At 40.4% G+C, this 12,807-nt stretch overlaps 1 long non-coding RNA gene across 1 annotated transcript in view; it reads right to left on the minus strand.

The window, feature by feature from the left end:
* Positions 1-1,763: 1,763 nt before the first annotated feature.
* LOC119503171 overlaps positions 1,764-12,807 on the minus strand; it is a 30,514-nt gene continuing 19,470 nt past the window's right edge. The window contains exons 2-3 of the long non-coding RNA XR_005210258.1: positions 9,148-9,152; positions 1,764-2,252 (exon numbers count right to left, since the gene is read on the minus strand). This is a non-coding gene — a long non-coding RNA (uncharacterized LOC119503171). The remainder of the gene's footprint in view (positions 2,253-9,147; positions 9,153-12,807) is intronic.

Here is a 12,807-nt window from a genome sequence, read left to right on the forward strand (position 1 = left end):
AGTATGTCGAAAAATGTCATGAAAAAAAGTCATATTATAGTATGCCGAAAAATGTCATGAAAAAAAGTCATAGTCTAGTATGTCGAAAAATTTCATGAAAAAAAGTCGTATTATATTATGTCGAAAAATTTCATGAAAAAAGTCATATTATAGTATGTCGAAAAATGTCATGAAAAAAAGTCAAATTAAAGTATGTTGATCAATTTCATGAAAAAAAGTCAAATTATATTATGTCGAAAAATTTCATGAAAAAAGCCGTATTATAGTATGTCGAAAAATGTCATGAAAAAAAGTCAAAATATAGTATGTCAAACAATTTCATGAAAAAAAGTCAAATTATAGTATGTCGAAAAATTTCATGAAAAAAAGTCAAATTATAGTATGTCGAAAAATGTCATGAAAAAAAGTCAAATTATATTATGTCGAAAAATTTCATGAAAAAAAGTCCTATTATATTATGTCGAAAAATTTCATGAAAAAAAGTCGTATTATATTATGTCGAAAAATGTCATGAAAAAAAGTCAAATTAAAGTATGTCGAAAAATTTCATGAAAAAAAGTCAAATTATAGTATGTCGAAAAATTTCATTAAAAAAAGTCATAGTATATTATGTCGAAAAATGTCATGAAAAAAAGTCAAATTATATTATGTCGAAAAATTTCATGAAAAAAGTCGTATTATAGTATGTCGAAAAATTTCATGAAAAAAAGTCATATTATAGTATGTCGAAAAATGTCATGAAAAAAAGTCAAATTATATTATGTCGAAAAATTTCATGAAAAAAGTCGTATTATAGTATGTCGAAAAATGTCATGAAAAAAAGTCATATTATAGTATGTCGAAAAATGTCATGAAAAAAAGTCATAGTCTAGTATGTCGAAAAATTTCATGAAAAAAAGTCGTATTATATTATGTCGAAAAATTTCATGAAAAAAGTCATATTATAGTATGTCGAAAAATGTCATGAAAAAAAGTCAAATTAAAGTATGTTGATCAATTTCATGAAAAAAAGTCATATTATAGTATGTCGAAAAATGTCATGAAAAAAAGTCAAATTATATTATGTCGAAAAATTTCATGAAAAAAAGTCATATTATAGTATGTCGAAAAATGTCATGAAAAAAAGTCAAAATATAGTATGTCAAACAATTTCATGAAAAAAAGTCAAATTATAGTATGTCGAACAATTTCATGAAAAAAAGTCAAATTATAGTATGTCGAAAAATGTCATAAAAAAAAGTCAAATTATATTATGTCGAAAAATTTCATGAAAAAAAGTCGTATTATATTATGTCGAAAAATTTCATGAAAAAAAGTCGTATTATATTATGTCGAAAAATGTCATGAAAAAAAGTCAAATTATAGTATGTCGAAAAATGTCATGAAAAAAAGTCAAATTAAAGTATGTCGAAAAATTTCATGAAAAAAAGTCAAATTATAGTATGTCGAAAAATTTCATGAAAAAAAGTCATATTATAGTATGTCGAAAAATGTCATGAAAAAAAGTCAAATTAAAGTATGTCGAAAAATTTCATGAAAAAAAGTCAAATTATATTATGTCGAAAAATTTCATGAAAAAAGTCGTATTATAGTATGTCGAAAAATGTCATGAAAAAAAGTCATAGTCTAATATGTCGAAAAATGTAATGAAAAAAAAATCATATTATAGTATGTCGAAAAATGTCATGAAAAAAAGTCATAGTCTAGTATGTCGAAAAATGTCATGAAAAAAAAGTCGTATAGTGTGTCGAAAAATGTCTCCTCAGCAGCCCTAAAGCCTTGGCTGATGGACGTTGCTGCTGGCGCCACAACCAGGTGCTCAGAACCCTAACCCTATATTATATACAACCCTAACGTGAAACATTACTACCACAGTAAAGTAAAATTTACTACAGTTCCTGTTGCATAACCCCCCAGTGTTATCTCTGGTAAACCCTGGGAGGAGACGCTCGTCTCACTCCACTGTCAGGCACCGGGCATCGATGTGAGGGTGGGGATGGAACCCCACTCTGCCGCAGCCAGAACCGGGAACTTAGCAGCCAAGCCACCAATGCCACACTGAGGACTGTTCTCTTGGTATATTTGACTTGGTCATTAGAAGTTAGACCTGAAAACAGACTGTGTCACATAAGGATCAAACCCACAACCTCCAGTATTCCAAACAGATATCTACACACTGAGCTATTTCACAAGTCATTACATAGCATGTCAAAAAAATAGTACAAAAAACTTAAAGTATAGTATGTTAATTACTATACTATGACTTTTATTCATGACATTTTTTTTTTTATTCGTCAAATTTTTGATTTCTTCGGTAATTAGCGGTGTAATAAGCGGGATAATGTAAACCTCTGATGCACTTCTATCAGAACCAGCATTAACTCTTTCAGCAGTTTGAGCTCCAGTAGCTCTTCTATTGGATCAGACAACACGGGCCAGCCTTCACTCCCCACGTGCATCAATGAGCCTCGGGTCTGACCCTGTCACCGGTTCTCCTTCCTTGGACCCCTTTTGGTAGGTCCTGACCACTGCAGACCGGGAACATCCCACAAGAGCTGCAGTTCTGGAGATGCTCTGACCCGGTCGTCTAGCCAGCACTATCTGGCCCTCGTCAAAGTCACTCACATCCTCACGCTGGCCCATTTCTTCTGCTTCCAACATAAAGTTCAAAGTTCAACATGTTCACTTGCTGTCTAATATACCCCCCCCCACTGCCAGGCGCCATGGTAACCAGATAATCAATGTTATTCACTTCACCTGTCAGTGGTCTGAAGGTTATGGCTGATCGGTGTATATTTAGTATTCACACGTGAGATATGGTTCTGTTTCTAATGTCAGGGCAGTAGCATGACTCTCTAACATTTCTGGACTAAACAACACCAAACAACGCAGAGCAGACCGCCATAACAACGCCACACCATAAAGCTCAACATGGCTGTGAGCGTGAAGAAGAAGAAGAAGACGATAGCGAGATGGATCTGGAACCCGGGCTCGCTAAAGCACTTGAACCGATGACCAGTAGGCTAATGACAGCTATTACCGCTAGAGCCGACCCACCGGCTGAAACAGTCCTCTGTCACATTAACGGACTGAAGAGGGCTAGAGACCGACCGGATGAGGGCGAAGCGAGGACGCTACAGCTGGAAACTACTAATGAGCCACAAGCTACTAAAATGCTCTCAAGTCTCTCTTAGACCACGTAGACCAACACAGGAAGGAAACGCAAACTCCACACATACACAGTTCTTAATTGTAACCCTGGACTTTATTGCTGAGGCGACAGTTTTAACCACCAAACCACTACATGGAAGTCAGTATTCTGAAGTAAAACAAAGCTTCCCCAGTTGTAGAGCTGTGGTGTGAAGCCTATTATTGCAGATTCAAATGAAGGCTTCGGTTAAAGTTTGGAGAGATATCAGAGTGTTCACTCAAAGGTGACCTTTATTTCTTTACAGTGGAGCCGCCCAACAGAATAAATCAGAATAGCATTGTTTCACTGTCTCACTGTCTCACTGTAATTGAATGCCGCGTTGCTGCTGTTGGGCCGGGGCTGCAGGACCTGATGAAAGTAAATAAATGACTTTGTGATGCTGTGAGCCGAGCAGCTTCCCTGCGGGAGACGGATCAGAGGACGCTCAGCTGTGGTTATTGTTCACAAGTCCCAGTGCTGCACACAGCCAGCCAGCCCTTCTCACATCACACTGTTCAGTCAGACCACAGTATCACCACCATGTTGCTGCTATATAGACGACTGCAGAGTAGATAATAACCAGCACGACCTCTGCAAATTACAAGGTCGTACGACCACTTTTAATCTAAAACTGCAGCCATGATTTTGAAGCAGACTCATTCCACGATGCTGTGAAAAACCTTCTCTAATACAGTAACAAAGCAGCAGCTCTGGGCTCTCTGACAGTAAACCTGCTGCAGTATGCGCGCCGGCTTACTGCAGTACATTTCATGACACATGTTGATATCGCTGCTGTCAAAGATTCCCCACCAGTGTAATCCTCTGGTGTCAGAGAGATGTTGAGCTAATGGTCTTCATGAGGTGAGCAGCAGCCTGTCAGGCGCTGCGTCTCATCTCCTCGCTAACATCCTGCTGAGGAGATGAGTCAGAAGAGACGACGGTCTCTGTCGACTTATTCTCCTCAACATGAAGTTGCATGTTTGATAATGACAATGAATTAATGCTTTCACTTTTCAGCACTAGTGTTCATTGTGTGAGCTATTTTTAGATTTAGTCTCAGTCCTAAAATAAACAGTCAACTACATTTTAATGTTGTTTGAGTCCTCCTGCTCCATTTATGAGAGAACGTGTCCTAAACACCAGCAGCTCCGTATGATGTCCTACCGGTCTGTTGCTAGGTGACCGTCCCCGCCCTGGTGAATCTACCTCACTACTGCCGACTACAGTAACAGAGAAATGTTGGCAGGTAAAATCAGAGCAGGGAACTTGTTCTGTTGTTGGCTGTCCTCCCATTAGCTGAGGATGTGAACACCAAGTGGAAGACATGTCCTCACAACAGTAAAAACTCAATGAGGGTCAGTACACAGCAGGATTCACTTCACTTTAAAGGTCCCATATTGTAAAAAGGGAGATGTTCACGTCTTTGTTTATTATAAAGCAGGTTAAAGTGCTTTATAAATACTGTGAAAGTATCAAAATGCTCAATCCACGGAGAAATACACACAGCCCGTATTCAGAAATTGTGCGTTTGAAACAAGCCGTCAGGATTTCTGTCCATTTGTGATGTCACAAATATAAAATATTTAGACCATTTTACATGGTTTTAAACGTAAACATTCTAAATGTGTCCCAGTTTAATCCTGTTGCAGTGCATGTTAAAGACATCAGCTGACAGGAAGTAAACATGGACCCAAGCTGTTGCCTAGCAACGCAATTCCGTTGAAAAGCACTAAAACATAACATTTCAGACAGAGAATGAGGAAAACAACATTAACATTACAGCATGTAAACATGTTTTAGTCCAAACGTAAAATACAAGAATGAAACTTAAAATTAGCATAATATGGGACCTTTAACATCCCAGACGTGCTGCTCGCATGTCTACAACAAATAAATATTACAAATCGATCCGAGCATGGTCTGAAATTAACTTTCTTCACTTCACTGTATCAGACAAGTGTTTTATATTATCTGCCACTTTAGAAATCTCTGCACTAAATGAAGGAATAACATTTTAGATCTGATGTCATTCAATGTTTGATATATTTTACACAAAAACATTATATACACGGTAAATTACAGTGTTTGAATGACACCGTGGAGGGAGGGTAGTGTACACAGTACTGTACTTTGTTATTGTCATCTATAGTGGTTATTTGCATAAAAACACACAATTCAAATGATTATGATTATTTAAATATTTGTCTTGATTTGAAGTTGTTATGAAGTTAAACAGGTCATAATTCTCTCTCTAATATCTAGTTTATATTGATGTGAAAACATCTTCAAACACTGGATTTATTCAACTTTCTCACCAAAAACTACATTTTACCAGATTACATTTGAACACATCATGATAACATTGTAATTTACCTTTCCTGAGCCGACTTTGAACGCCTCATAACAATAACTCAATGGCACCTCCGTTAACGTTGGTATCTCCGGTATTTAACCAGTCAGGACTGAGCTGCCCACCTGATGTCACTTTCATTTGCACCAAAGAAGCTGAAAGTAATTCACAATCACTGGTGCTTCCTAAATGGACAGATTGATGTTCCTGAAGTTTAACTGATGACGGTGTTATACTGAGATGATGAAGTGTTTCCTTAATGTAGACAAACACTTGGATAATGTGGGGTATAAAGAATATTGAATCGTTTGTAGGATTTAGCTCCCGTCTTTCATCCAGTGGCCTTTTTAACTTAAAAACTTAAACTGTATTAGATTCATCATATACATACATGAAATCTGACATCTGCATGTCACCCATCCTCAGGAGCATCTTCATGGGTTCAGTGTCTTGCTCAAGGACACTAGACGGTCATGTAGACGGTTGGAACCGGAGATCGAACCGGAGATTGAACCGCGATCGCACGGCTGAAGGACGACCACTCTTCCCTCTGAACTACAGCCGGCCCTACAGCGGTGAGATGAAACGTGAAGGCAGGCAAAGGAAGAGGACACTCTGCCATCTGTTTCTCTCTCTTAAGACTACAGTATACAGTAGGTGGCTCCCACCATGAGAGAGAGAACATCAGACTATGTGTGCCAGAGGAAGAAGAGAAATGGAGGTCTTGCTGTTGTTACATAGCAATCTGCTGCTGTAGGAGCTAAAAATACTGGCAGACCTCCTCAGCGTCTGCCTAATGTCAGAGGAAGACCGTATCTAAGTGTTGTCCTTTATCTTAAGAGCTCGTTGTTAAGCCTCAGAGTGCTCAGGCCCCACTGGGAGGACTCACTCCTCAGTTAGTATCCACAGAGCCAACGCACACAGCGGAGGAGCTGGATAGGTTCACTGCACATCGTCAGCTCTGACTGCAGGCTGATCTGCCGGTGAACTCCAGCGGACGTCGCCTCGTTAAGCTCAGTCAAACACAGTCGGGCATATAGGGATGAATGTTTAGGGTCCGGGTGAGTGGAGAGGAAAATGTATGCACTCGTGCGTCACATCACACGGTCAGTCGTGTTGTAATACCCGTCTATGAATATCAAGACACCAGGAAACCTCCAGTAGGCTGCTGCTCTCTGAAGAGAGACATGATTATTATACTTCTCCTGCTGATGTGCAGGCAAAACATCAAATACTGTAATACATGAGTATTAAAATAACTTTAATTAAAAGCATCCTTCACTTTAAGCTGAATATCTTCGCTCCCCATTTACCGATGGAAGTGAAGAGGTGGAGTTGATATTTCAAGCAGATTTATTTATGTATTTTTAGCTCTTTCTACAGAGTTTGAGGGAAACTGGAGTTATTAAAGAGTCTGTTCCTGTAGGAGGATCTATGAGTTCTGATGGTACGTGTCCACAGCCTCCGTGCTTTCCACTCATTCCATTCATTGTCTATGTAAGCAGCCGCGCAATGCATTCTGGTAGCGTGGCGTCGCGATTCCAGAGACTAGGCGTCACGACGCCCGCTCCTCATTTGCATAAAGTTGAGGGCTCGTCTACTTTATGTAAATCACGGGCGTCCGACGCGACTCACCGCCTCTCAAAACTCCCGAGGATCTTTTAAAATAAACGTTGTTGATCCAAAATAAAGACAGATTCATCAACTGCATGGATTATTTCTCGCCTCAAATGTTTTCAGAAACACATTTCAGTGAACTATTTACGTGAAATAAGAGAAGAAAGTTTCTAAAGGAGCCTCCATACTGGTTCCGGTTTGAAAGCTGGGAGCAGCAGCCAACGGCGGGAAAGCGTTCGTCCAATCAGGAGCCGAGTGCCTTGTTTCTAGGGACAGCACACCAAGCGTCCAATGTTGGGAAGCGTCGCGTCCCCTCGCGATAAAAAACGCCCCTGTGGACACCTACCATAACTCGACTGAAAGCTGATCTACTTCCGTCTGGATCCAGGTGAGGTTTTGATGCAGCGTGTGTGAAAGCACTCAAACATCATTTCACTTTCTTTCATAAGTTACAAAAAAAGAATCAGCGCAACGTGCCGCTGCTGGACCCGGGCAGGTCCACGTTAACTGTAGATCTGGACTGGATTTACAAGTCTCTGTTGGTTTTGGACAGATTAGGACCGCTCACATTTACGCCGTGTTCATCGCTTCAAAGTTTGAAGGAGCTTCCTGATTATGCTGCTTAAAGGAATAGTTCCATGTCCTCGTGTCCTCACAGCAAGTAGGCTTTGCTCAGGAAAATACTAGATAGCGGGGCAGTGTTGATAAAGTACACGTTTATAGAATCATATCATCATATGTATGGTAACTATTTCACTGAAATGTGTTTCTGCTTCACTTAGAGGGGAGATAGGAAACCGTGAGGAGCTTTTATTCTGAAAAATGTGTTTTGAGCTCATAAGAATGTTCATAAAATGAATGTACATTCATGAGTGTATATTTTACATGGAGCTAATGTAATTTACTGTAAGATAATTGTGTATTTTTGTGGCTTAACAAGTGTATTTATTTTGTACTGTTGTTTTGGATATGACTAAAATTCAGGCGTCATTAGGGTGGTGTATTAGAGGAGGCATTGAGCTGAAGTCTGCATACTGTGATAGCTCGTGCACTGTATGTACAGTATATATATATATCATTCATGAAGGGAGTTTGACTGGCTGTCTACTTCTGGTTAAAATACACTGCCTTTGCTTTAGCTGTAGTTTCATTAGTGTAATAAATAACTCTGTTATGTAGGAGTATTTTTAGTCCTAGGTGAACTTCCAGCTACATTCCTCGGAGTGATTGTGAGACGGTTGATGAATGTGCTCTATCTTTATATTATCCATCCAGACCTGATAGCCTTATATAAGGTGGCTGAGGGAGAGGCTGTATGGCACGCAGATAAAGAGGGTGGCTTGGAAGGCAAACTGGAGAGAGAGATCCAGCTTGATTATTCTGTTTGAACAGCAGAAAGACTGCCTCTCTTCTCCCCTCCCTCCGTCCTGCCTTGGCAGCTCTGGAGCAGATTCATGACTGCAACCCTGAGACGAGTCTGGTAAACAACGCAGGGAGAATCTGGGGAGCTCCTCGCTGCCTTCTCCACACCGGCCCACACACACTTAACCCAAACTAGAAGCTATAAATGGAGAGAAATGTTCAGCTGTAAACATCAAACTCCAGCTTCAACAGCTGAAAACATAAACACAGATCAGCACGTAATCTCCCCATTAATACGACTTCAGCGTGTTTAGAAGAGCTGAGAGCGCCTCTGTCACACTGGAAGAGGCTCGTCGTTGACTGTATATAGAAGCTGCTCTATGAATATATGAATGAAGGACATGCTCAGGAGGAAGTCTTCCTGAGGCTGAACACTGACCTGACATGCTGCCTCCATGTTGAAAGCCAAGTCACGCACACGGAGGAATGCAGCCAATTAATACTCCAGTAGAGCTCCTCTCAGCCAGACAACAACTCGCTCTACAAAGTGAAGCCAACGCTGGAGAGCTTTAAACCTGACGAGGCAGATTAGAACAAATATGATTAAAAAAAGTTATTTCTATAAAACGGTCGCTATATCCTGACAGTAGTACATGTTCTTTTGTCTTCTGCAAGATTTCACAGACCGGAGGAAAACAAGCAGTCAGAGCTGATCTGAGGTCTGCTGTCCAGCTGCCGTCTCTGAGAGCCGGCTGTCAATCACTCTGAACTCCGACCAAATGATCAAACTCGGCAGCGCTGATCAAATATGAATCAATATTCTGTTACTGTTATGCCTATTTCTCTCCTCACATGTTCTCAGAATCATCTTGTAGTGCACGGTTTAGCTGCAACATGAAAGTTTGTGACGCCGCCGCCGCCATTGTGAAATCTGGTGAAGGAACGCCAAGTTCTGGTCACATGAGCTCAGCCAATAGGAACGCTCTCTCTCTCTCTGAAATGACCTGTGATTGGTCAAAGTCTCCCGTCACGGGCTAGATGTTCTAAAGCCTGTAAACAGAGCCATGAGGAGGAGCAGAAGTCTAGTTTTCTCTCAGAACACTTCAATTATAAAAAAAAAAAGTCTGAAAAAAAAAAGTTTGAAAAAATGTCCGTAAAAAAAGTCTGAAAAAAAGTTGGAAAAATGTCGGGAAAAAAAGTCTAAACAATGTCTGAAAAAGGTAAAAAAAAAAAAAAAAGTTGGAAAATGTTGGGAAAAAACAAGTCTGAAAAAACGTTATTATGGGATGCCTGCCCAATGATGCCAAAAATATATACTGCCTACTGCAGCTTTAAACTTGTATTCTTTCTAACAGCCAGCAGATATAATTGATAATCAGTTTTATACACAGACTGCAGTCTGTCCACCTGTTGGCTCGGACAGACGGGGTCTCGTTGCTGATGTTGTTCCAGTTGTGTATAAGCTGACATTTAATGCAATAAAATCTATTTTGTAGCCTAAAGAAGTTCTTTAACAGTCATATCATTATACCCCGCCTCGCAGTAACTTTACTCAGGTTACATACTAACACACCTACTTTTTACTTTCACTTAAAGGAGACATATCACGCACATTTTTCGAGTTCACACTTGTATTTCTGTTTCTACAAGAACATGTTTACAAACTTTAATGTTCAAAAAACACATTATTTTCCTCATATACTGTCTGCCTGAATATACCTGTATTCACTCTGTCTGGAACGCTCCGTTTTAGTGCATTTCAATGGAATTGCGTTGCTAGGAAACAGCATGGGTCCATGTTTACTTCCTGTCAGCTGATGTTATTCACATACACTGCAACCAAGGCCTATGGAAGGAGGCTGGGTCACGGGCGGACATGGGTCTTGGGGTACGGGGTATAACACATGCGCAGTGTAACTGAAGCTACGGTCGTGTGTTGTAATTGGTTCAATTTCAGCGAGTGCAGGCCAGATTTGACTGCACATGTGTTGTACCCCCTAAGATATGACGCATTGATGATGCATGACCCAGCCTCCTCTCCATAGGCCTTGCACTGCAACAGGAAATAAACTGGGACTCATTTAGAATGTTTACATCTAAAACCGTGTAATGGTCTAAATATTGTATATTTGTGACATCACAAATGGACAGAAATCCTGACGGCTTGTTTCAAACGCACAATTTCTGAATACAGGCTGTGTGTGTTTCTCCGTATATTGAGCGTTTTGATAGTTTAACAGTATTTATAAAGCACTTAAACCTGCTTTATAATATAAAAGACATGAAAATCTTTTACTTTTACTCGAGTACAATATTCTAGTACTCCTCCTCCACCTCTGCATGTCAGTGCAAATTATGTCAGCATGTAATTTAAATGTGTACATTAATTAAAAGGTCCCATTTTCATGTCTTTTTATATCAGGATGTCTGTCCATTTGTGATGTCATAAATATACAGTATTTAGACCATTACACAGTTTTAAACGTAAATATTCTAAATGTGTCCCAGTTTAATCCTGTTGCAGTGGATGTGAATAACATCAGCTGACGGGAAGTAAACATGGACCCAAGCTGTTGCCAGGCAAAGCAATTCCGTTGAAATGCACTAATACGGAGCGTTTCAGTCAGAGGGTGAGTACAGGCATATTCAGACAGACGGTACGAGGAAAATAAAGTGTTTTTTCAACGTTAAAGTATGTAAACATGTTCTAATAGAAACACAAAATACAAGTATGAACCAGAAAATGAGCACGGTATGGGACCTTTAAATAATACAAATAAAAGAGTTGTACACATCCCTACTTACAGAAACCTCTCTTCCTGCTCTATTTTGTTGGCATTGTGATGAAAGTTTGAACGAGAGGCTGTAAGATGATCCCAGGTTTTAACTTCTGCACCTTCATGCCCTCCTGCAGCCGTGTAATCTCCTACCTTCCTGTGCTTGTGCCGCAGAGGGCAGGAGGTCCTGCCAGCTTTAGCTTTATGAGCTCTTAAAAACCCAGAGGCGAGCCTGTAAACGACCAATTAAATGAGAGGAGATCACGAGGGACTGCATACCTGCCCAGGAGGAACCATAAAACCTAATAAGAAGGAAACATTTGGAGCATGCAGGAGGCTCTCTGCTGAGGATAATTGCGGCTGGGGAACTCCACTCCATCCCTAACGCCCTGCTCAGGACCGCTTCACAATGCCCAGCTGCTTCTGAGGAGCAGGACGTTCTCACATTTCCATTCATTGGGTGATAAAGTGAACATGGGCCACACTGGTACAGATCCCAGATGGATGTTTTTAGCCTCAGAAATATGGATGAAACGTCTCCTTTGGGGGTGAGGGATGGGGTCGTCTGCAGCAGCCAGCGTGGAGAGATGATTATACGCTGCATACATTCATACATATACAACCAGGTTACCTCGACAGCTTGAATAAATAAGACAACAGCAAACAGAAGCTGCTTTTTGCTTTGCCGTATACTTGCAACACAGGCTTTGGCAAATGTAGTTTAATTCGGCGGTCGACACAGTTCAAGACACAGCCGCTGATTGTTCCGTCGGACCGCTCGTATTGCTTTGTTGTACATTTAGAACACGACGTGTCACACATGGCATACAGAACAGGCAGCACAGACACAGAAAACCAGAGTAAGACTGTTGGTTCAAACATGGAAGAGTCGCCGCCGCACGTCTGCACGTGGTGTTAAAGGAGAGGGGGGAAGGACGAGGAAGACCATGACGCTGTGATTCATATTCTCTTCCCTCTATAACACAAAGGCTACCAGCTGTATAACACAAAGGCTACCAGCTGTATAACACAAAGGCTACCAGCTGTATAACACAAAGGCTACCAGCTGTATAACACAAAGGCTACCAGCTGTATAACACAAAGGCTACCAGCTGTATAACACACATGTTACCAGCTGTATAACACAAAGGCTACCAGCTGTATAACACACATGTTACCAGCTGTATAACACACAGGTTACCAGCTGTATAACACACATGTTACCAGCTGTATAACACAAAGGCTACCAGCTGTATAACACACATGTTACCAGCTGTATAACACACAGGTTACCAGCTGTATAACACACATGTTACCAGCTGTATAACACACAGGCTACCAGCTGTATAACACACAGGTTACCAGCTGTATAACACACAGGCTACCAGCTGTATAACACACAGGTTACCAGCTGTATAACACACAGGTTACCAGCTGTATAACACACAGGTTACCAGCTGTATAACACACATGTTACCAGCTGTATAACACACAGGCTACCAGCTGTATAA

The sequence above is a fragment of the Sebastes umbrosus genome, chromosome 15, assembly GCF_015220745.1.
Source record: "Sebastes umbrosus isolate fSebUmb1 chromosome 15, fSebUmb1.pri, whole genome shotgun sequence".
Lineage (NCBI taxonomy): Eukaryota > Metazoa > Chordata > Actinopteri > Perciformes > Sebastidae > Sebastes > Sebastes umbrosus.